General features: G+C 43.3%; 2 long non-coding RNA genes across 11 annotated transcripts in view; one reads left to right on the top strand and one right to left on the bottom strand.

The window, feature by feature from the left end:
* Nucleotides 1-998: 998 nt before the first annotated feature.
* Nucleotides 999-6,233, bottom strand: LOC147379541 (uncharacterized). Of its 2 annotated transcripts, none has more exons than XR_015161803.1 (2): nucleotides 5,199-6,233; nucleotides 999-1,331 (listed from the first exon to the last, which is right to left on the bottom strand). It is a non-coding gene; the product is annotated as an uncharacterized LOC147379541 (long non-coding RNA). The 2 variants fall into 2 exon arrangements; XR_015161804.1 differs by lacking the exon at nucleotides 999-1,331 and adding an exon at nucleotides 1,478-1,732.
* LOC147379540 (uncharacterized) overlaps nucleotides 2,357-25,483 on the top strand; it is a 133,412-nt gene continuing 110,285 nt past the window's right edge. For 7 of the 9 annotated variants that reach the window (XR_015161800.1, XR_015161797.1, XR_015161798.1 and 4 more), the window contains exons 1-4: nucleotides 2,357-2,565; nucleotides 3,210-3,561; nucleotides 7,616-7,802; nucleotides 8,477-8,563. This is a non-coding gene — a long non-coding RNA (uncharacterized LOC147379540). Of the gene's footprint in view, nucleotides 2,566-3,209; nucleotides 3,562-7,615; nucleotides 7,803-8,476; nucleotides 8,564-14,101; nucleotides 14,165-15,417; nucleotides 15,659-25,483 lie in introns of those variants that run through there. The other 2 variants (XR_015161799.1, XR_015161801.1) reach the window with 2 other exon arrangements.

Raw genomic sequence — 25,483 nt, 5'->3', positions numbered from 1 at the left:
CTTAATTCTCTTTTTTATTTTATTTTATTTTTTGACTTTACAATATTGTATTGGTTTTGCCATATATCAAAATGAATCTGCCACAGGTATACATGTGTTTCCCATCCTGAACCCTCCTCCCTCCTCCCTCCCCATACCATCCCTCTGGGTCATCCCAGTGCACCAGCCCCAAGCATCCAGTATCATGCATTGAACCTGGACTGGCGACTCATTTCATATATGATATTATACATGTTTCAATGCCATTCTCCCAAATAATCCCACCCTCTCCCTCTCCCACAAAGTGCAAAAGACTATTCTATACATCAGTGTCTCTTTTGCTGTCTCGTATACAGGGTTATTGTTACCATCTTTCTAAATTCCATATATATGCGTTAGTATACTGTATTGGTGTTTTTCTTTCTGGCTTACTTCACTCTGTATAATAGGCTCCAGTTTCATCCACCTCATTAGAACTGATTCAAATGTATTCTTTTTAATGTCTGAGTAATACTCCATTGTGTATATGTACCACAGCTTTCTTATCCCTTCATCTGCTGATGGACATCTAGGTTGCTTCCATGTCCTGGCTATTATAAACAGTGCTGCGATGAACATTGGGGTACACGTGTCTCTTTCAATTCTGGAGAGACCATAATTTTTAAATCATGCAGTAACGCTAGAAATCTTTTTGTTGTGGTCTGTGCAACACAATCTAACACAAGACTGACTGACTTGCGATAGCTTGTCTTGACTATTATACTCCAAATCTCATAGAGAAACGAGTCTCTAAGTTTCATCTCCTAGTTAAAAAAGCTGAGCATTCCTGCCTATGCCGTCCTTTTCACAGGGCTTTCACACTCCCCCTCTCATCTGTCCCACAATGACCCTGCCAACTAGCATTCCTCCTGAGAGTGAGTGTGAAGCCCTGCACAGTTCTACAAGGCAACATGACTTGCTGAGGGTGGTGCAGGTTGGTTACACAGGAATCAGAAATTGAATTTGAGATTAACACCTGATTGCTATGAAAGATGCTCATCATCTAGGCATCATTTTTATTGACTTTGAAGGCTAAGCAGGATACTCAGGAAAAAAAAGATCTAGGTTCTACCCCTCAGGGGTAAAATCCAAGATGAAAAGAGCCAGAGGCCAGGAGAGAGTTGATGTCACTCTGACATTCCATCCTCTTCTCTTGATTCCCTATAACCCCTCTTCTGTCCACCAGAAAGGAATTGTTGTTGTTTAATTGTTGTCATGCCTGACTCTTTGTGACCCCAAGGACAGTAGCACACCAAGCTTCCCTGTCCTTCACTGGAGTTGGTGATGCTATCCAACCGTCTCATCCTGTCACCCTAGAAATAGAAAGATGCTTCAACTGTGCAGTGATGTTTCAATTCAAATGCACTCAAATTCATCAATGTTCATGAATACTTGCCATAGTGGATAATTTTATGAACAAAAAGAATTCCTATGTAAGCAATATTCATACATTCATATATAAGCTTATTCAACAAATATTTACTAAATGCCCACTGTGTTCCAGGAAATGTGCTAAGTGTTAGGGATACAGTGTTTAAAATACAAAGTTTATGTCCTTGTGGGGTACTGTGCTCAGCCACTCAGTCATGTCCAACTCTTTGAGACCCCATGAACTGTAGCCTGCCAGGCTCCTCTGTCCATGAAATTTTCCAGGCAAGAATAGTGGAATGGGTTGCCACTTCCTTCTCCAAGTTCTTGTGGTACTTCCATTTTACTGAAGAAGAATCAGGATAAACAGTTACCTGCCTTAAGGAATTTGCCCAAATAACAACCAGTGATGGAAGTTTGTACATCCTAGAGCAGGATTCAAGTTTCAGCAGTCTGACTCTAGATCCCTGCTATTCTACCATCCTATTCTACCTAAAACTCCAAATTTCTGAAATAAAATAGACTTAGTGTGCGGTCAGGCCATTCAAGTTGGCTTACCAGAGGGGAAGGGTTTGGAGGAGGGACAGTTAGGGCGTTTAGCATCAGACCTGTACACGCTGCTATATTTGAAACTTCCCTGGTGGTCCAGTGGTTAAGCACCTGCCTTGCAATGCAAGGGTCACCAGTTCAGTCCTTGATCTGTGAAGATCCAACATGTCAAGGAGTAATTAAGCCCTTGTGTCACAACTACTGAGCCCAGACTCTGAAGTCCATGAGCCACAACTACTGAGGCCACATGCCCTAGAGCCCATGCTCCAAACAGGATGTAATAGAGTGCCTTGTAGCGCAGATCTCAGCATGCAGCTAGTTGCTATGGGCCATTAACCCCTCCAGGACTGAGGACTGAACTGAACTGATTAACCCCTCCCAGCCCCCACCCACCACCCTGTTACCAGGCAACCATCACTAGGGGACCGGTCCTTCTCAGCCATTGGTCAGCGGTAGTGAGCGTCTCCCTCAAGCAATCAACTATCAATGAGGGACTATTTGTGGTCCTCCTCAGTCATTCATTGGTCGGTGCCACAGTGGGCCCCGCCCACAAGCAAGCATCAGTGAGACCCTTAGGGAGGCCATTCACCCAACAATCAGTGGATCATTTGCCCTCAGGTGGAGAGTGAGGTAAGAGGCTGATCTTAGCTTTCTCCCTTAGGCCTCCAGCTCACCCTGCCTTGGGCCAGGGAACAGGCTGGGGTAGGGGGGATATATGTCCTGCATGGCTCTGGAGCCCTCACCAAGACCACTTAGTAGTTGTGGCACAAAGACCTTTCTCTGTTTCAAACTCAGGCATTTTGGTATTATTTGGCCTCACTGTGCATTGGTCACATGGACTTGCCTTTAGATACTAGCAGGACTTCCCTGGTGGCCCAGTGGCTAAGACTCTACACTCCCAATGCAGGGGGCCCAGCGTTTGACCCCCTGTCAGGGAACTATGATCCCACATGCTGCAACTAAAGATCCCGCCTGCCCCAACCAAGACCCAGCACAGCCAAATAGATAAATACTAATATTTAAAAAAATTTTTAAAAGGATAACCAAAACGGACCTGTTGTATAGCAAAGGGGACTTTGATCAATATTATGTAACAATGTAAGTGGGAAAAGAATTTGAAAAAGAACAGATACATATGTATGTAACCTGAGTCACTTTGCTGTAGACCTGAAACATTGTTTAAAAAAAAGATGGCTGTTCCCTTGTTTTCTGTATATCCTCTGCTCAACAAGGCCCTGCTTCACTCAGTGACTATCCAATCCTCTTAATTACAGGACTTCATCAGTAACTGCCTGCCTGCTCGCCCCCGGGCCCAGCTGCTGGTTTCCCTGGTAACTGAGGAGACAGAGTGACATAACTTGCCCCTATAAATGGTAGCCTCCTCCTCTCCTGAGTAGCCAAGGCTGTTGCCGTGTCCTGCCTGCCATCTGCCACACATGGTGGAGCTGTCATTCCAGGACCTTTTGCTTCAGACGTCTAAGATCCCTCGTCCACTAAACCACTGATGTCTCTGTCGCTGTACCTGGGGTCTTACTCAGGTCTCAAGGCTGAGCAACTACAAGGCTTGCAGGCCTGCGGGGTGCAGCCCAATAATTGATGAGCGGTTAAGAAGCCGAGGAAACTCCTGTGAGTATAGAACTGTTGGGAAATAAGGTCAGGGAACAGGAAGTTATGGGGGTGATCCTGAGGTGATGGTCGTCTCAATGAGGGCTGTCTTTCTCTTCCATTATGTTGATATTTTGTTAACCTCAGGTCTCTCCATCTTAAAAGGAACAGCCCCACATTCATGGCTCACCTAAATGCATGGGGGTGGCTGTTGAACACAGGAAAAATGCAAGGACCTGGATTAGATACAGAATATCAGCATACCCCTGAACCATCAACCCTAAACAGCTACAAAAGTGGGCTTTAGAGATGTTAACTCAGGGACAGATTTGTGAATTGCATATGGCCAGTTACCTGGAAGGGTTTGGTTGGAACCTGTGGCAACAGCAAATAAAACTGCCATCTGTGGCCTTGTGGGGAATAGGATTAGAAAGGCATTTATAGATCTCACCTGTCTGCTACCTGTTCCACCTAAGACCAATAAGGTAATTAATCTAGGCCTGACTGGAGGAAGGCACAACCATATTAACCCTGTGGGCCTCGCCAGGATTCAGCATGGGCTCTGGGGACTGAGGCTGAAGAGATGGTATGTTACTGCCCCCTAGGACAGAAACCTCAGGGGTAGCACTATCTCAAGATGCTGTTACTGATTCTATGTTGGTCAATGGTCATGATCTTCCCTGTACAGTGCCTCTTAACAAATTTAGTCTGAGCAAAGGCAATCTGTTTGCAGACTGGGCACAGTGGTGGCGTCGCTGTGAAATGAGTCTGCTTGCTGGGTCTATAGCAAGATACCATTGTCGTTGTCCTCTGGACTTTCATGAAAACTGGAACCTGTAACTGGCTGGCTTGCATGTTTGCCCACTTCCTGGACTCTTAATACTCTGTAGCTGCTATTGTCTGTGTTGCATTTATGATGTCTGTCTGCAGTGCCCCCGGTACATACCTGAGCCCAGGGATATCACAGAAGAGGGATGGACCAAGATTGTAAGGGTCATGCGAAATGTGCAGGGGTGAATTTTATGGTCAGGCCATTCAGGACAGCTATTTTTCTTTTATCTTCCTTTGTGTCCATCCCCTGCTCAACAAGGCCCTGTTTCATTCATGTGACTATCCAATCCTCCTAATTATAAGGTTTCATCAGTAACTGCCTACATGCTTGCCTCCTGCCCCAGGCCCTGGTTTCCCTGGTAACTGAGGGGCCCACCTGACATCAATTCCCTTTATCAGATCAGCCGCTCAGCCGTGTCCAACTCTTTGTGACCCCATGGACTACAGCAGGCCAGGCCTCCCTGTCCAACTCCTGGAGCTTACTCAAACTCACATCCATTGAGTTGGTGAAGCTATCCAACCATCTCATCCTCTGTTGTCCCCTTCTCCTTCCACCTTCAATCTTTCCCAGCATCAGGGTCTTTTCCAATGAGTCAGTTTTTTGCATCAGGTGGCCAAAGTATTGGCATTGGCAGGTCGGTATAATGCCCCGACAGGTTTCTGCCATAAGCCGTATGAGATCACCATGGAACCACAGAGCAGGGCTCCTTACTTGCTTCACGCAGAGCATGCCATTCATTCACACAAGCACACCGTAGAGTTAGTAGGGCACAGCAGAAAACGTGTTCACTAAGAGAACAAAGAACTAAAGCTCCAAGCATCCTTACCTTGTCCTGAAGAATCCCGGACGAGTGCCCAAGATGAAAGGTTGTTGTTGAATCATGCGAAGACACCGGGATTCTTGGCCCCCAGAGGAGAAGAATTCAATCTGGGGCCAGAGAGGAGGCTTGATCGCTCAGAGCTTTTGTGTAATAAAGTTTTATTAAAGTATAAAGGAGATAGAGAAAGCTTCTGACATAGGCATCAGAAGGGGGCAGAAAGAGTACCCGCTTGCTAGTGTTAACAATGAAGTTATATAATCCAAAGAATGTCTGGAGGTTGTAAAGACCTCATCAGACCTACTCCCATAATTTACATTTTAAGATAACACTGTCCTCAGGCAGGATACATCCTTGTAAAGACCAGGTCTACTCCCATAATTTACATTTTAAGATAACAGAAGGTTTAATCCAGAGACTGTCCTTAGGCAGGATACATTATTGTTATATAATCCTAAGGAATGTGGAGAAAGAAAAAAAGTTTGTCCTTTCTTCCTCCTTGAGAATTCCAGACCCCTCTCTCCTTGGGGACCCCTAGACTCCTTATCAACCTGCCTAGGAACTGACTCTTTGAGTTTCAGCCTCAGAATCAGTCCTTCCAATGAATATTCAGGATTGATTTCTATTAGGATGGACTGGTTGGGTCTCCTTGCTGTCCAAGGGACTCTTAAGAGTTTTCTCCAACACCACAGTTCAAAAGCATCAATTCTTCAGTGCTCAGCTTTCTTTACAGTCCAACTCTCACATCCATACATGACTACTGGAAAAACTATAGCTTTGACTAGATGGACCTTTGTTGACAAAGTAATATCTCTGCTTTTTAATATGCCATCTAGATTGGTCATAACTTTTCTTCCAAGGAGCAAGCGTCTTTTCATTTCATGGCTGCAGTCACCATCTGCAGTGATTTTGGAGCCCAAAGAAATAAAGTCTGTCACTATTTATATTGTTTCCCCATCTATTTGCCTTGAAGTGATGGGACCAGATGCCATGATCTTAGTTTTCTGAATGCTGAGCTTTAAGCCAACTTTTTTTACTCTCCTCTTTCAGTTTCGTCGTGAGGTTCTTTAGTCCTTCACTTTCTGCCACAAGGGTGGTGTCATCTGCATATCTGAGGTTATTGATATTTCTCCCTGCAATCTGGATTCCAGCTTGTGTTTCATCCAGCCCAGCATTTTGCATGATGTACTCTGCATATCTTTCTGGTGTAGTAGAAGGATGTGCATTCATCTTCTCCTGTGAGAACTACAAAATTACAGCTCACTGCTGAACAACCATTGACAGGAGGATGTTGGATCCCACCAAAAAAAGATACCCCATGTCCAAGGGCAAAGGAGAAGCCCCAAAAAGATGGTAGGAGGGGTGAAATCCCATGTAGTATCAAACCCCATACCCACCAGAGATGCTCAGAGTGCTCAAACAAAACCTTTGTGTGCACCAGGAGACCCCATAGAGACTGAGTCAGGCCTGCGTTTGAGTGTCTCCTAAGGAGATATGGGTCAACAGTGGCCTGTCACAGGGGCAGGGGTTCTGGGTGCAGCAGACCTGGGTATGGCATAAGCCCTCTTAGAGGGGATCACCATTAACCCCACCATAGAGCCACCAGAACTTACACAGGACTGGGGAAATAGACCCTTAGAGGGCACAAACAAAACCTGTGCACACCAGGACCCAGGAGAAAGTAGCAGTGGCCTCACAAGAGACTGACCCAGACTTGCCTGTGAGTGTCCAGGAGTCTCCGGTGGAGGTGTGGGTCGGCAGTGGCCTGCTGCAGGGTCAGGGGCATGGAGTGTGGTGCACGAGACCTTTGGGAGGAGATCACCATTATCTTCATTACCTCCACCATAGTTTGGCCTCAGGTCAAAAAACAGGGAGGGAACATAGCCCCACCCATCAACAGAAATTCCCCCTATAAATGGAACCTAATCCCCTGAGTAGCAGAGACTGCTGCCATGCCTTACCTGCTGTCTGTCATGCATAGTGGGACGTCATTCTAGGACCTTTGTCTTTAGACATGTAAGATCCCCTGTCCAAAAAACCACTGACGTTCCTGTTGCTATATCTGGGCTCTTTCTTCAGTCTCAAGGTTGGGCAACTACGAGTCTTGCAGTCCTCTTTGGAGCATGGCCCAACACCTGGTGTCCAGAAGCCAGAGACATTTTTGCAGAATTGGAAGCAAAACAAGACTGACTTTGTCATATTCAGATTAGATAACATGGAACCTCCAGATTCACATTGCTTGTGATAGTCTGTTCCCAAATCTCCAGCTAGCAACGTAATAAACATCAACTACTAAAACATGGGCCTTGGAATGACGTGTGACTGTTCTAAGCCCTAGTCTGCTTATGATTATCAAGTGATGTATGTATGTTATTTCACCATATCTTACTATTCATAGCATGTTTATAAGTCTGCTCTTATCTTAGCAGGTACAGGGGACAAACAGAAGAAGAACAAATGTGAAGAGGAAGGGAATGTGAAGAGGAAGAGCTAGACGATACTGCTGACATGGTAAAGCCATCACCCTGGTCTCAGGTGGCTCATGTGGGCTCCAGACCCTTGACTCTTCCAGAGTAATTAACCCACAGAGGAGAACACAGCATCACTCCTCAGGTGAGGCTCCCACTGAAGATGACCAGCCTTGGTTGATGAGAAGGGCATCTTCTAGGAAGGGTGTGCCATTGGCTCCTGTCAACTTTAGGGGCATAGCTCTGGAATATTAGAAGAGAAATCTAGTGATGGAGCCGTAATGAAGTAGTGAAGGGAGTGAAGTATTTGAGCAAAAGATTCTGTTCCCTTTTGATACAAAGATAAGCTTCCCATTTAGACCCTAGTGACAAGGGAGCAACAGTATAAACGAAGGAAGGTACTGAGCAAATGATATTTAAAGAGGCACTGTTGACTCAAGGAGAGCCTTGTTTCTAAGTTCAGTAATAACAACTCAGCCCTTTAAAATTCAAGAGGAAAACAAATGCATCCACAGACCGCATGATTTTGGTGTGGCTTAGATTTCAGTTCAGGCAGGGTTTGGGACTTCACCGGGTGGTGCTAATGAAACACGGGGCATGTTGACTCGTTTCTGCTTGACATTTAACTGGCTGCACGATTTCTAGCATGTTCTGTCTGACACAGGTATTTTCAGGATGGACAGATCATTCAAAATGATGCCTTATTTTTTTTTTTTAAAGAGGTGGTAATACTAAAAAGGGAAATAGAGTAAGATCTAAGTGTTATACAAGTTTAAACTCCCAACCCTGTTTAATTCATGATTCTTTCAATCGTAACAGATCATTATGAACCCAGTGTCTACTTTGTCTTTGGCCTCAAGTTGAATATACATGGCAGAAATCCAGAGGGGGAGCATGAAGAGTCAGGTATTATATAATTTCTGGTTAATATTTATGAAAGAAAGACATTGCCACTTTAAAGCCTAAGAAATGGGAAGTTTTTTGGCTTGCAAAAGCATTAAAATAATATATAATTGATTGAATTGAAGATTTGTTTAGCAATAATGTGGTAAAGGTTTTGATAACCATTGCTATGTTTTATAAGTGGTGGACAATGACACATTATATCCATTATGTCGTGTAAACTTGCTATCAAGTGGAGGAGAAACAGAGGTAAGAAGGCATCTGTCTAGGAAGTAGGTCAAACATTTGTCCAGTATATGGTCTGAGGAAGAACCTGTGCTAGAGACAAGAATAAGGAAGAATATTCAAAAGGAAGCCAGGAACAGCTGGTCTCCAGAGCCAGGCAGGCAGGCTTGCAGGGAAATCCTAGCTCTGTTGCTCTGTGATGTTATGAGGCTATTCTGATTGTTGTTGCAGTGTAACAAATTACCCTAGAACTTGTTGTAAAGAGACAACATTTTTGTTTTGCTCCTCACCTTGAGGGGCAGAACTTCAGGAAGGGTTGCACTGGGTAAATCTTGTTTGGAGTCTCCTAAGGTTGCACTGAGATGTTGGCCTGATCTGCCATCATCTGAAAGGTTGAGGTTGGACCAGATATGAGAGCCAGATGGAGGCTCTCGCCTGGGAGCTTGGCCATGTTCAGGGGATGCTCCAGCATAGTGGCCCTTGGGATGGCAAACTTCTTAGCTGGTGGTCGTCCTTTGCCAGACCAAGTGTTCCAGTGGAGGCTGGTGGTAGATGCATGGCATTTATAATGAAAGCTTGAAAGTCGGTCATTTCAGTCATTGCTCTGTTGGTAAAAGCAGTCACAACCCCAGGGGTAGGGGAATTAGACTCTGCCCTTTGACTGAAGGGGCTTCCCTGGTGGCTCAGCTGGTAAAGAACCTACATGCCAATGCAGAAGACACAAGAGACATGGGTTCAATCCCTGGGATGGGAAGATCCCCCGGAGAAGGAGATGGCAACCATTTCTTTACAACAAATTGCTCCGGTATTCTTGGCTGGAAAATTCCATGGACAGAGTTGCCTGGTGGGCTACAGTTCACAGGGTCGCAAAGAGTCAGACAGGACTGAGCGCGCGTGCATACACATACTGTGACTGAGGTGGGAAGGCCACATTGTGGAGGATGGGAGATGTGGTTGCAGCTGTCTTTCTAAATAAAATCTGCCACATGGCCTTGAGAAAAATAACTTCTAAAGTTTAGTTTCCCTATATGTAAAATGGAAATAACAATATTCTATAAAAGATTATGATAACTGAAAGAAAATGTGCTTTTAAGAGGCTTAGCCTGGTGCTGGAAACCCAGTGAATGTTTAATCAATGTTTGCTATTAACGGTCCTGGCACTTGGCGTGCTGACTCTAGCTCCCACTTTTACCAGAGCAGGATATTAAGCCATGTCACATCTCTTTGTGATATTCAAACTACCAGTGCTTCTGACTCCCCTCCTACCTATCCATAAGGAGATTCTTCTCTCTCCCCTAGGATCTGACCTCCTGTGACATTATCAAAACACTCGTAAAGTGTCATTCACTTTCTTGACACTGCCCCTTGGGTTTCATCTTTGCCAGAGACATTCACTGACTGTGGTAGGCATGGCCACAAAGGCTGCTCAGGCTCTCCTGTTCTGAATCCTGTCTTCTCTTCTCAAGCTCCAAACTATCCCTCCAGGCCTTTCCCTCCCTGAAGAGAATTCCTTCTTTCACTACGAGTAGAGATCCCTCCAAGTGGGAATTCTCTCATCCCTGTCTTCTCCATTTCCACACTTAGTGCCACCTGCACCCATCATCATTTTCTCACCTTATGTCTCAAAATGAAGACATATATCCTCTGGTTTCTAAGCCTGGGTCCCTCAGTCCTAAACTCTGTTTCCATCCTTTCTCTCTCCTCTGGAACATCGCTACACTGATGACGCCTTCTCTCGTATCTTCAGCTGCTTCCTCTAGACCGGCACCTTCCCTTGAGTCTGTCAGATGCTGAAGCCTTTCCTAGTTTACTATGAATAAATCAAAACTGGTCAACTATACCCTTTCTGCAGTCTTGTTCCTCTGGCAAGCTGCTGTACCCACCTGTTCTTCACACCAACCTCACTACCTACAAGTCCTTGTCACTATTCATTCTTTACTCCCTGTAGTATCTCCTGCTCTGTCTTTCTAGAAACTGTTCCTGCAGAGGAACCTTGGGGCCTCTTGATTTGAATTGCTGTTTTGAGGTGGCTTGTTAGACAGTAGAAGTTAAATACCATAGTGATCAAGCCAAGATCTTAACCCATGTGATGATTGCAAAGTCTTCTTCCCTTCCATGTCAGCATGTCCTGGAGAGTAAGGCTGATGTATTCTTGTGGGGGCTTTGACTTTCAAGTGAAGGAGTTAGAATATCTCAAATTTGGTTGTTTGTCTCTTTTTAATCTGAAAGTTTCACACGAAGGAATATTGTGTGTAAAGGGAATGGGGGGCAGAGTTTTAAAAGAATCACTTGGGAAGGTTTTGCAAAACCTGTGTACCTCTCTTGTACTCTCTCACAGCTCTTTTGTAATTTGCTCCCTCGCATAAAGGTAGTTGGGGATGTTTGGAGTCTGTTTCTACATCCTTGTTGATCAGACCAACATTTTTCACCTGCAGACTCTAGGGCCTAGAGGGGCCAAATACTTGCTTAAAGTGTCAAACCTGCTAAAATGCCAGGATTTTGTACTCTGTTTTAACATATCTATGCATCCATATTTTTACTTGTTTCTCTAAATGTCTGGATATCTGTCCACAGCAAGTCAAGCAATACAGAGGTTTATAAAAAAACTTCAGTCTCTTTTTCTACTTTACTATTGAGGTTATTACTTACAACAGTTTGATAACCTTTCATACCTTATGCTAACATTTATTTTATCAGTGATATATTTCCAGGTAAGTAAAAATGGTCTAATTTTTCCCATTTTTAAACTTAATAGTTGACATAAAATGTACCTCTTTAAAGTATACATTTCCGTCATTTTTAATATATTAAACAAGGTTATGCAACCATTATCACACTTCATACACTTTCATTACCCCCAAAAGGAGACTTACCCATTAGCGGTCTCTTCAATTGTGGTGACTATTAATCTACTTTGTCTTCATAGCTTGCCCACTCTAGACATTTCATATAAATGGAATCATACAATATGTAGCCTGCTGTGTCTGAATTTTTCACTCAGCATAATGTTTTCAAGGTTCATCTTTGTCGTAGCCTGTATCAGTACATTCTTTATGGCCAAATAACTTCACTGTAAGGATAGTCTACATTTGCTTATCTCTTCATCAGTTGGATATCTAGCTATTACAGGTTTTGTGTAGTCGTAAGTGTTATTTCTCTTGGATATGTACCTAGGAGTAGAATTGCTGGGTCATAGAGTAATTTCATGTTTAACTTTCTGAAGAATTGTCAAACTGTGTTCCAAAGCAGCTACACCATTTTACATTACCATCAAGTATGAGAGTTTCAGTTTCTCCAAACCCATGACCATGTTTGTTCTTATCATCCTGATTATGGTTGTTCCTGTGTGTGATGTGATATTTCATTATGGTTTTGATTTAGGAGTAGTCATGCCTAGCATCTTACATGTTTATTGGTCACTTGCATCTTTTCTTTGGATAAATGTCTATTCAAATTCTTTTTTAATCTGATTTTTTTGAACTGTAGTAGTTCTTTATATATTCTGGAAACAAGTCCCTGACTGAATATATAATTGGCAAGTGTTTTCTCCCCTTGTTTTTACATTCTTGTCCTTGATGCACACGAGGTTCAAAATTTTAATAAACTAATTTATCATGTGTATTGTAATATCTAAAAAATTGTTGCCTAACCCAAGGTTATGAAACTTTATGTTCTAGACATTTTGTAACATTAGTTCTTACACTTAGGTCATTCCATTTTGAGATTATTTTTTCTATATGGTATGAAGTAAGGGTACAGATTTATTCTTTTGCATATGGATTTTCATTTATCCCAGTTTTTGTCAAAAGATGGTCCTTTCTCCATTAAATTGTCTCAAAGCCTTTGCTGAAACTCAGTTGATCATGGTTTTATGGGTTCATTTCTGAACTCTCAATTCCGTTGCATGTATCTGTGTTTATCCTTATGCCATTACCAAACTGTCTTGATTATTGTATGTCTTCTGTATTTCTGAAATTGGGAAGTGTGAGACCACCAACTTTTGTTTTTTGCAAGATTGTTTTGGCTAATCAGAGTCCCCAAACTTCAACATAGATTTTAAAATTGGAGTGCCAATTTCCTTAAAGCATCTGGAGTTTTGATGAAGATTACATTGAATCTGCAGATCAATTTGAGAACTTCTGACATCTTGATTTTGAGACTTTCAAACCATGAACAAGAGATATTCTTCTATTTATTTAAGTCATTCTTTTAATGATTTCTGGTTTCTGGTGTAAAAGTCTTATACTTTTCATTAAACTTATTCCTAAGAATTCTTGGTACTGTCATAAATAGAATTACTTTATAATTTTATTTCTTTTCATGGCTCCTTGCTATTATATAGACACACAATTGACTGTTACCATATCCTGCAGTTTTGCTGAACTGGTTTACTAGCAATTTTTTGGTTAGGATTTCAGTATAAGATCATGTCAACTGCAAATAGAGTTTTATTTTTTTGCAATTTGGATACTTTTACTTTTTTCTTGATAATTATAGTTAAAACCTTTAGTACAACATTGAAAAGATGTAACAAGAGTGAACATCCCTCATTTGTTCCCGATCTTTAGAGGAAAGCTTTCAGTTTACCGTAGGTTTTGCATAGATCCTCTCTGTCAGGTTGAAGAGGTTCCCCTTACTGTTTTGAGTCTTTCTATGATGAAAGACTAGGTTTTTTCTAATACTTCATGTGCATATTGAGATGATCATACTTGTCCTTTATTCTATTAGTATGTGTACCAAACTAATTTATCACGTGCTGAACCCACTTTGTGTTCCTCAGATCATTTGTCAATGGTTTATACTCATTTTTATGCTACTGGATTCCATTTGCCCGTACTGCATGGATTTTTACATCCTTAGTAATAAGGGATATTGATTTTTTTTCAGGCAAGGTTTTATTGGCCCCTGCTACAGCAGGGGGGAGTAAGAGCAAACAGAAGTTTCCCTTGCTTGCTCCCTCCCCGAGGTGGGAGTGAGCGTGTCCAGGGGTCTGACCGGAGGGGTGGCTTAGTTGTTTTGCTTATCCCTTAGGTAGTATTGTGTGCAGGGGGCATGCACAGTATCCTGCTTTTGCTCCTGACCCCCTAATTTTGCTCCACACTCCTCAAAATGGCAGTTGGGTTTTTTGGTCTCTTTGAGTCTTTTGTCCAGAATTTGCCCCAACTGCACATGCACAGTTATTTTTAGTCCCATATGATCTGTTTGTATTTTGTTGCTTGAGGTGTATCCAGGTGCAAGCACTGCAGCAGAGTCCCAGGTCCCAGCCTGTCTCATCCCCTCTGAGAGACTAAATCCTTACTCTTTTTTTTTTTTAAGCAAATCAGTGTTACAGCTCCATTTTATTTAGAAGATAGCAGGAGAATCCAAGACTCGAAGAGAAGAGAGTGGAGTAGTTCGTAGGGGGAGGGGGAGAGAGAGAGAGAGAGAGAAGCGCGAGCGAGTGAGCGTGTGCGCACGCGGGAGAGAGAGTCCAAGAGAAAGCGCTTTGGCTCTTCCTTTTATATGTTTTTTTTCCTCCACCTGGGCCTGCCCTATGCAAATTGGGCTTAGCCAGGAGTGCTGTTTGTTCTGCCTGAAGTCTTGTCTTTTAGCCACCGCCATTTTGGACTCCTTTTCCCTATTCTACCTACCTAACATTCCCCCATCAAGAGATGGGAGGCCCAATTCTTTGGGAATAGGGGCGTCGAGGTCTTTCTGGCTACTTCCTGCTGAACTGGGGCGGCGAGGGGTATTGGGCCTCCCCCTCTTGCTAGTCTCAAGCCTCAGAGTCCTTATAGCGGTGTCCAAAGGTGTGTGATATTTTCCATGGTCAGCTGTAGTTTTATCTTTGTTGAACTGGCACTGCCATGTTGTAGCTGGTTGACCTGGGCAGAGACAAAACAGGTTAGACAATTGACAGTACATGGAATAATCATAAGCATCATCAATATAGCATAACAAGGACTAGTAGGGACATTGGTCAATTTTAAATTCACATTGCCAGGATAGCTCAAGTCCCTCCTTGTTCAGAAATCAGAAGATCTATCTCCTGTCTGTCTTGGAGTACAGTCTCTGTCAAGCTGTGTTGGCTCCTTAGAGTTATCCTGAGAAATCTTATCCCCAGAAACCAGGTTTTGGGGGTGTTCATTAGAATGACACTCATTGGTAGTTCTGAATAGGTATCTGAGATCTCCCAGGGGCTCACAGGTGTATTGAGTGTCCTCTTCTGTTTTCTTCCATGGCTTGATTCGTCAGTAGTGAATCCAGGAGTCATGTCCTGGTACCTTGACTGCTGTGGGCGTAGAAAGTATTACAGGGTAGGGGCCCTTCCATGTGGGCTGGAGTTGAGCCTTTGGGGACCCATCTTTCCAGACTTTAATTAGGACTTGAGTTCCTGGAGCATATAGTGGTGACTCTTTAGAATCTTTTGGGTCCTGGTTCATACCCCACAAGCATATATCCTGTTGGAATTGCCCAATGGCCATGGTATAAGACTGGAGGGTCTGAATCTCTGGATCTAGGAAGAAGTCATTGACATAAACAAAAGGTCTCCCATATAGCATCCATAAGGACTAAGACCAACCTGTTCCTTGGGGGCAAAATCGGTAAGGGAGTAAGGATCTCTTCTTCTGAAACTTCTTCCTGCTGGACAGGGGCTGCAGACCCTAGCCCATCCTAGAGGAGTGGAAGTCCCTTGCTGACTGCTTCAAGGACCTGTAGGGAGGGACCTGGGCCAATTTCCACTGGAATGGGCTGAATTCCTTGAGCCATCACAGCCTTACTTCAAACTGTTAGAGTCTAAAAGACGCAAACTCAACCAAAAGGTTAAACAAACAAGGGCTAAAAAGGAGATGAGAACAATAGCCATCAATAAAGCTCAGTTCAGTCGCTCAATTTCGTCTGACTCTTTGTGACCCCATGAATCGCAGCACGCCAGGCCTCCCTGTCCATCACCAACTCCCGGAGTTCACTCAGACTCACGTCCATCGAGTCAGTGATGCCATCCAGCCATCTCATCCTCTGTCGTCCCCTTCTCCTCCTGCCCCCAATCCCAATCAGAGTCTTTTCCAGTGAGTCAACTCTTTGCATGAGGTGGCCAAAGTACTAGAGTTTCAGCTTCAGCATCAGTCCTTCCAATGAACACCCAGGACTGGTCTCCTTCAGAATGGACTGGTTGGATCTCCTTGCAGTCCAAGGGACTCTCAAGAGTCTTCTCCAACACCACAGTTCAAAAGCATCAATTCTTCGGTGCTCAGCTTTCTTCACAGACCAACTCTCACATCATACACGACCACTGGAAAAACCATAGCTTTGACTAGACGGACCTTTGTTGGCAAAGTAATGTTTCTGCTTTTGAATATGCTATCTAGGTTGGTCATAACTTTCCTTTCAAGGAGTAAGCGTCTTTTAATTTCCTGGCTGCAGTCACCATCTGCAGTGATTTTGGAGCCCAGAAAAATAAAGTCTGACACTGTTTCCCCATCTATTTTCCATGAATTGATGGGACCAGATGCCATGATCTTTGTTTTCTGAATGTTGAGTTTTAAGCCAGCTTTTTCACTCTCCTCTTTCACTTTCATCAAGAGGCTGTTTAGTTCCTCTTCACTTTCTGCCATAAGGGTGGTGTCATCTGCATATCTGAGGTTATTGATATTTCTCCCAGCAATCTTGAGTCCAGCTCGTGCTTCTTCCAGTCCAGCGTTTCTCATGATGAACTCTGCATAGAAGTTAAATAAGCAGGGTGACAATATACAGCCTTGACATACTCCTTTTCCTATTTGGAACCAGTCTGTTGTTCATGTCCAGTTCTAACTGTTGCTTCCTGACCTGCATATATGTTTCTCAAGAGGCAGGTCAGGTGCTCTGGTATTCCTATCTCTTTCAGAATTTTCCACAGTTTATTGTGATCCACACAGTCAAAGGCTTTGGCATAGTCAATAAAGCAGAAATAGATGTTTTTCGGGAATTCTCTTGCTTTTTTGATGATCCAGCGGATGTTGGCAATTTGATCTCTGGTTCCTCTGCCTTTTCTAAAACCAGCTTGAACATCAGGAAATTCATGGTTCACATATTGCTGAAGCCTGGCTTGGAGAATTTTGAGCATTACTTTACTAGCGTGTGAGATGAGTGCAATTGTGTGGTAGTTTGAGCATTCTTTAGCATTGCCTTTCTTTGGGACTGGAATGAAAACTGACCTTTTCCAGTCGTGTGGCCACTGCTGAGTTTTCCAAATTTGCTGGCATATTGAGTGCAGCACTTTCACAGCATCATCTTTCAGGATTTGAAATAGCTCAACTGGAATGCCATCACCTCCACTAGCTTTGTTCGTAGTGATGCTTTCTAAGGCCCACTTGACTTCACATTCCAGGATGTCTGGCTCTAGGTGAGTGATCACACCATTGTGATTATCTGGGTCGTGAAGATCTTTTTTGGACAGTTCTTCTGTGTATTCTTGACACCTCTTCTTAATATCTTCTGCTTCTGTTAGGTCCATACCATTTCTGTCCTTTATCAAGCCCATCTTTGCATGAAATGTTCCCTTGGTATCATGAAAGGGCCTAAAAAGGGAAGGGACCAGGTTAACTTTGGGAGGGCCTTCTTAACTGTTGACCAGAAAAGAGAGGCAATATTACCCTGCCAAAGTTAGGAAACCACTTGGCCTGGGTGTATATTTCCTTAATATTAACTTTTACCTGTCCTGTTACATTGATCTGAGTACAGCAGGGAGTATTAGTTATTACACAAACTCTGCCTTGTTCTGCCAGAAGGCAACCAGGGGCCAGATAGTTATCAAGAACCATCTCAGCCAGGGCAACAAGAGAGGCCCCAAGACCCATTAAGGCTCTTAAACAGGAGCCAACCCACTATATCATTTTACTTATCTGTTGATGGTGACTGCCTTTTGAATAGGTGTCTCAGGTCTTCCACTAGCTCACAGGTAATAATATTGTTGTTCTGCTGTGACCTGCGGGGTTTCTGAAAGTAAAAGCTTGAGTCTGGACAAATGTACCCAATTAGATATCCTTTGCAGTTTGACAGCAGTGGGGGGTGGTTAAAAGTACTTTATAGAGGCTCTTCATTTCAGCAATAATTGGTCTTGGGGACCCCTCCTTCTAGGCTTTGAGAAGAACTTGGTCCCCGGGGTTTATTTGTGCAGGAATTGCTCCTTCCTCTGTATTTTAGTGGGAGTCAGCAGTGCCTTGTGGGCATAGTCCTGAACTGCCTCCTGAACTTGTCCTAAATTAATATCTTAGGGCCGGATTCACATCCTCACCCAGTAGAATGTCATGGCCTCCATAGCTCATTTCAGATGGTCTAGGTCTCAACCGCTCCTGGGGGTGACATGGACGCTGAGGAGTGAGGTAGGAAGCAAGCTGGTTCAGGGATCATGAGTTTCTTGGCAGAGGTTTGCTAAGGTTTACTTTAAAGTATGGTTCATTTTCTCTACCTTCCATGAAGACTAGGGATGCCAAGAGGTGTGTGGCTTGTAGTCTCTCCTTGTGTAAGCCTCTGTGTGATTTTGGCTATAAAAGAAGAACCGTTTTCACTTTGGAGGGACTTTGGAAGTCCAAACCAAGGAATTAGTTCTCTTAAAAGGGACTTACCAGGGCTTCCTAGATGGCTCAGTGGTAAAGAATCTGCCTGCCGATGCAGGACAGACGGATTCGATCCCTCATCTGGGAAGATCCCACATGCCTCAGAGCAACTAGGCCCCTGAGCCACAACTATTGAGCTTGTGCTCTAGAGCCCGGGAACTGCAACTATCAAGTCCACGTGCCACAACTACTGAAGCTCATGCACCCTAGAGCCTGTGTTCCACGTCAGGAGAAGCCACCACAATGAGAGCCTGTGCACCACAGCTAGAGAGTAGCACCCGCTCGCTGCGACTAGAGTAAAGCCCATGCAGCGATGATGACCCAGTGTAGCCAAAAATAAATACATTATGTTTTTAAAAAGGGACTCTCTGACTTCCATAGCCTTTTCAAATGGACTGGAGAAGGCTTCAACCCATTCTGTGAAAGTGTCAACAAACACCAGAAGATATTTATATTCTGATCATGGAGGCATTTGAATGAAATCCAACTGCCAGTCCTTCCCCAGATATGTCCCTTTGCATTGAATTGACCTGAGTTATGAAGTGGGGATTAGATGGGTCTTTGGGTTATTACAGGCACATCAATCATAGGCAAGCATTACTTGTTTTCACTGCTTTTGTAAGCCTCTCCCCTGAAACTGCCTTTTGCATCAAGTCCCATAGTACATCCCTCCCATAGTGGGTGGCATATGTAAGCTCTTAGTGAGCGTCCATTATTGGGTTTCAGGGATTAGAACCTTATCCTTCTTTTTATACCAGCCTGTGCTTCCCTTCTCATAGTCTCATTTTTAGTATTTTCTTGTTCCTTTGGGGTTGTTAGAGGATGCCAGGGAGTTCAAGGGGACCAGTCACTAAAGCACTAGAGTCATAACTTGTTCAGGGTCCTGAAAACAGATGGCCTGTTTTGCCATCTCATCAGCTTTCCTAATCCCTTGGCTCACAAAGAACCCATCCCTCTGATGGCCCCTACACTCACAAAGGACCCATTCCCCCGATGGCCCCTACAGTGGATTAGTGCTACCTGGGTCAGAAGCTGCACTGCTTCTAAAAGAGCCAGAATCAAATCTTCATGTTTTCTGGGGGAATTTCCAGCAGTTAACATTCCTGTAGTTCCAACTGCTAGCATGAGTATGTAGCATGTGGAACCCATGTTTAGAGTCAGTAAAAACATTTAATTTCTTTCCTTCCCTAATTGCAAATCTCTCATTAATGCAATTAATCCAGCCTTCTGGGCTGATGATGGGTGACAGGGTCTTGGATTCTATGACTGACTTCATCTCGAAGAACTATGGTATATACCACCTTTCAGGCTCCCATTTCTACAAAACTGCTCCCACTAGTTAGCCATTCGACCTCAAACAGGGCTGTCGAGGAGCTCATCAGACCTGCTGGAGTAAGTTTGTTCTGTGGTCTCTCTGCACTGATGCGATAAGTCTCCAGACTTCTAGAAGCAGAGTTTCTGGGTTCAGGGTTTGGGACAACTTTAATGTTGAGGGTGTCCATTAGGAAGGCCTGATATAATTTTAACCTTTCTCCAGTCAACCAATGATGTCCTTTGACTTCCAGTACAGATTGTACCTGATGAGGTGTTAACACATTTAAGTGTTGTCCCTGAGTGTACTTGGAAGCTTCATTAATTAACAGGGCTGTGGCTACTACTGCCTGCAGGCAGCTTGGCCATTCCTGGGCCACTGAGTCCAGTTGCTTTGAAAAGTATGCCACTGGTCTCAGATCCAGTCTTGGGTTTTGGATCAGGATTCCTAGTGCTATCCCTGACCTCTTGTGAACATATATCTAGTTGTACTGTGCAGGCTTCCACATTTGAAAGTCCCGGTGCTGGTGTTTCAACTCAATTCAGTCTTTAGAGTCTCAAAGGCCTGCTGGTGGTCCTTAATCCATTGAAAGAGTTTCTTTTCACTTCCCTTTAGAAACTCAGAGAGGGGTTTTGCTATAAGGCAATAATTTGGAATCCAGATATGACAGAACCCAACCATACCAAGGAAGTCTTGGAGTTGCCTTTCCGTTGTTGGAGATAGTAATGCAATAATTGCTATTTTTTGATCTGTGGCCAGAACTTGTGTCCCTGGGGTCAAAACAAATCCTAAATATTGAATCCATTGCTGTGAGATCTGAACCTTTGTTGAAAAGACTTTATATCCCTTTTTTGCCAGAAACTTTAGAACCGTAACAGTATTTTGACCTGAATCTTATTTGGTCTCACTATTTATCAGCAAATCATCAACATATTGAAGGAGAGTTCCCTTCTCAAGGCTCAGTTCCCTTGCTAATTAATGCATTTCTTTAAAAAACAAAAAAGGGAGCTGTTCCGAAAACCCTGTGGAAGCACTGTCCATGCATGTTGGGCATCCTCCAGGGTGTCAGGGTCCCTTCATTCAAAGGCAAAAAGGTACTGAAATCTGGATGTAGGGGAATAGAGGAAAATACATCTTTAGGTCCAAAATAGAGAAAAGCTGGGTGCTCCTTGGCACTTGGGTGAGGAGGGTGTATGGGTTTGTCATCAGTGGGTGAATAGGGATGACTGCCTCATTTGTTGCTCTTAAGTCTTGCTCAAACTGGTACTCCCATTAGGCTTCTGAACTGGGAGGATTGGGGTATTGCAAGTTGCAGTCCCCTCAGAGCCTCAGGCTGTAAGGAATATTGTCTCTTCCAGGAGTATTTTTCTCAAGCCTTAACCTTATTTTTATTAGAGGAATATATTTTGTCCTTCCTGGCACCAGGGTATCCCAAGCTGCAGGATCTACCTGTTCTCTCATTTCTTGGGGGATGTCTAGGGCAATATTTTGATGCCCACTGGATGGATCATCTGGGACTGCTAATAGATGCATTCTCTGCTCAGATTCTTTACCTCTTTGGACTTCACCCTGTCCTAAGAATATACTAGCTCTTATTTAGCAAATCTCTCCCAAGGAGTGAGACAGGGCATTCTGGCATGTACAAAAAGGAGTGAGAAATAATAATAGATTATATTCTGCAGCAAGGGAAGATGTAAATCACTGGGAGCTTCGGTTGTCCATCAACTCCCATTGTAGTATAGTCCACAGATAGAAAGGGGGCTGGCCGGCCGAGTCAGAGCAGAGCAGGCAGCTCCAGTGTCTACAAAAAATTCAGTTCTACCTGCTACATCAAGGGTGACTCAGGGCTCCGCTGGAGTAATGAGAATGGATCCAGTGGGATCAAAAGTCAGGCAGGCCCTTGGGCCCCACCAGTCGATGTGTGGGAATTTCCCGTCCAAGACATTTGCAAGGAACTGGGGCTGGTCGGGATTGACCCTCCACATCCCACAGGAGGGCGCTCAGGACATTCTTCTGTCCAGTGCCCTCCTTTCTGACAAAAGCACATTGGTTCAGGCCCAGGAGGCTTCTGGGCGGTCTGTCCAGCCATCTTGGCCCTGCAGGGTCCCCTCGAGGTGGTGGGTGAATCACAGCAGTCAAGATCTGTGGGTTTTTTGTTTTTGTTATTAGCCTCTTATCTTTATTGGCCCCTTCTGTTAAGTCTTGGCTGTTACAGACCTTGAATGCCTCCTCTACCAAGGTTGACAATGGGGATTGGGGCCTAGCCTTAAGCTTTCATAATTTTCTCTGGATGTCAGGAGTAGCATGGCTGATAAAAAATGCCGTAGCCAATAGTGTCTCCCCCTCTGCATCAGGGTCTGTACTGGTTTGAAGGCCCATCTCCCTCTCAGAAAGATTGCAGGTTTTCATCTTTTTCCTTATACCTTATCTCGTACCTTATCATAATTTACAAGCTTCACCATACACCTTTCATTCCTTCTGATAGGCAAGTAATATAAAATCTCATCCAAGCCTGGACTACACAGTCTTCATAGTTCCAGTATGGATCATGTTCTGGGATCACATCCCCACCTGTCTAATGAATCTGATGTGGATTGGTGGTCAGTAGGTCAGTGTGTTCCCTGGCCTTTCTCAGTATAGGCTCCTTTTCATTTGGGGTGCAACAGTGGTCCAGGATAGCCATGATGTCCTGCCAGTTGAGAGAGAACATCAACCCTGGATAAGAGCATCCCTGAACTTGTCAGAGTTCTCTGGGAAACTGGCAAACCTCTCCTTACAGATAAACCCAGTTAAAGATCTCCTTTTGGGATGTTCCAGAGGTCCCTTGAAGCAAAAATTGTAAAAGCTTAAAACACCTGGTCAGAAAGAATCATGTTAATAGGTTTCTGTGAAACAATGCTTACTCCTTGAGCTAAGGTAGGGAAAAAATAATCAAAGGTAAATATAGATCACTTAAAGGCACAGGAACTCATACAAACTGTTATCAAAAGTAGCATTCCAGAACCATTTTGTTTCTCTTATGAGAAAGAGAAGCCAAATTCAGTCTTGCATCAGCCTACTCGTAATAAAAATCCATTTACCTAATTAAATATAATCCATCCTTAGAAAATCGTGACCACATACAAAATTCTTTTTCTCAATATTACTCTTCCACAAACCTTCTGCATCTTTTTGTAGCCATACTTTGCCTTTATTCTTTCCCCATTCAGAAAGCAGAGTAGGACAAAATCACCCTTTTCCCTTCCAACATATTTCCATTCCTCATACCTTGTTTTATGAAAATATGCATCTTTCTTCCCTTTATTGCTTAGTTGTGTCTGACTCTTTGCAACCCCATGGACTGCAGCACACCAGGCTTCCCTGTCCTTCACTATCTTCTGGAGTTTGCTCAAACTCATGTCCATTGAGTAGATGATGCCATCCAACCATCTCATCCTCTGTTGCCCCTTCTCCTCCTGCCCTCAGTCTTTCTCAGCATCAGGGACTTTTCCAATGAGTTGGCTCTTCACATCAGGTTGCAAAAGTATTGGAGCTTCAGCTTCAGCATCAGTCCTTCTGATGAATATTCAGGACTGATTTCCTTTAGGATTGACTGGTTGGATCTCCTTGTAGTCCAAGGGACTCTCAAGAGTCTTCTCCAACACCACAGTTCAAAAGCATCAATTCTTCAGTGCTCAGCCTTGTTTCTGGTCCAACTCTCACATCCATACATGACTACTGGAAAAACCATAGCTTGGACTATATGGACCTTTGTTGGCAAAGTCTCTGCTTTTTAGTACAGTCTCTAGGTTTGTCATAGCCTTTCTTTCAAGGAGCAAGCATGTTTGAATTTCATGGCTGCAGTCACTGTCTGCAGTTTTTGGGGCCCAAGGAAATAAAGTCTATCACCATTTCTATTTTTTCCCCATCTATTTGCCGTGAAGTGATGAGACTGGGCACCATGATCTTAGTTTTTTTAATGTTAAGTTTAAGCCAGCTTTTTCACTCTCCTCTTTCACCCTCATCAGGAGGCTCTTTAGTTCCTCTTCACTTTCTGCCATAGTGTGATACCATCTACATATGTGAGATTGTTGATATTTCTCTCAGCAATCTTGATTCCAGTTTGAGCTATATCCAGCCTGGCATTTCCCATGATGTACTCTGAATGTAAGTTAAATAAACAGAGTGGCAATATACAGCCTTGTTGTACTCCTTTCCCAATTTTGAACCAGTTCATTGTTCCATGTCCAGTTCTAACTGTTGGCTTCTTGACCTGCATACAAGTTTCTCAGGAGACAGGTAAGGTGGTCTGGTATTCCCATATCTTTAGGAATTTTCCACAGTTTGTTGTGATCTACACAGTCAAAGACTTTGGCATTGTCAGTAAGGCAGAAGCCAATTTTTTCTGGAATCCCCTTGCTTTTTCTATGATCCAACAGATGTTGGCAATTTGATATCTGGTTTATCTGCCTTTTCTAAATTCAGCTTGAACATTTGGAAGCTCATGGTTCACCTACTGTTGAAGCCTAGCTTGAAGGATTTTGAACATAACCTAGCTAGCATGGGGAATGAGTGCAATTATATGGTAATTTGAACATTCTATGGCATTGCCTTTCTTTGGGACTGGAATGAAAACTGACCTTTTCCAGTCCTCTGGCCACTGCTGAGTTTTCAAAATTTGCTGGCATATTGAGTGTAGCACTTTCACAGTATCATCTTTCAGGATTTGAAATAGCTCAACTGGAATTCCATCACCTCCACTAGCTTTGTTCATAGTAATGCTTCCTAAGGCCAACTGGACTTCACACTCCAGGATGTCTGGCTCTAGGTGAGTGATCACACCATTGTGGTTAACTAGTTCATTAAGACCTTTTTGTATAACTCTTCTGTGTATTCTTGCCACCTCTTCTTAATCTCTTCTGCTTCTTTTAGGTTCATACCATTTCTGTCCTTTATTGTGCCCATCTTTGTATAAAACATTCCCTTGGTATCTCTAATTTTCTTGAAGAGATCTCTAGTCTTTCCCATTTTATTGTTTCCATCTGTTTCTTTGCATTGTTCATTTAGCAAGGCTTTCTTATCTCTCCTTGCTATTCTTTGGAAATCTGCATTCACATGGGTATATCTTTGCTTTTCTCCTTTGCCTTTTGCTTCTCTTCTTTTCTTATCTATTTTTAAGGCCTCCTCAGACAACCATTTTTCTTTTTTGGATTTCTTTTTCTTGAGGATGGTTTTGATTATCACTCCCTGTACAATGTTGCAAACCTCCGTTGATAGTTCTTTAGGCACTATGTCTATCAGATCTAATCCCTAGAATCTATTTGTCATTTCCACTGTATAATCATAAGGGATTTGATTTAAGTCATACCTGAATGGCCTAGGATTTTCCCTACTTTATTTAAGTCTGAATTTGGCAATAAGGAGTTCATAATCTGAACCATAGTCAGCTTGGGAGCTGACTTGTTTTTGCTGACTATATAGAGCTTCTCCATCTTCGACTGCAAAGAATATAATCAATCTGATTTCAGTATCAACCGTCTGGTGATGTCCATGCGTAGTGTTGGCTTATGTTGTTGGAAGAGGGTGTTTTCTATGACCAGTGTGTTCTCTTGGCAAAACTCAGTTAGCCTTTGCCCAGCTTTATTTTGTACGCCAAGGCCAAACTTGCCTGCTACTCCACATAACTCTTGACTTGCTATTTTTGTATTCCAGTCTCATATGATGAAAAGGACATCTTTTTTTGGTGTTAGTTCTAGAAGGTCTTGTAGGTCACCATAGAACCATTCAACTTCAGCTTCTTTGGCATTAGTGGTTGTGGCTTAGACTTCAATT

Source organism: Bos grunniens, chromosome 1 (assembly GCF_055505025.1).
Source record: "Bos grunniens cultivar Pamir isolate PY7600 chromosome 1, Bosgru_T2T1.0, whole genome shotgun sequence".
Lineage (NCBI taxonomy): Eukaryota > Metazoa > Chordata > Mammalia > Artiodactyla > Bovidae > Bos > Bos grunniens.
This window is presented reverse-complemented; position numbering and strand designations above follow the sequence as displayed.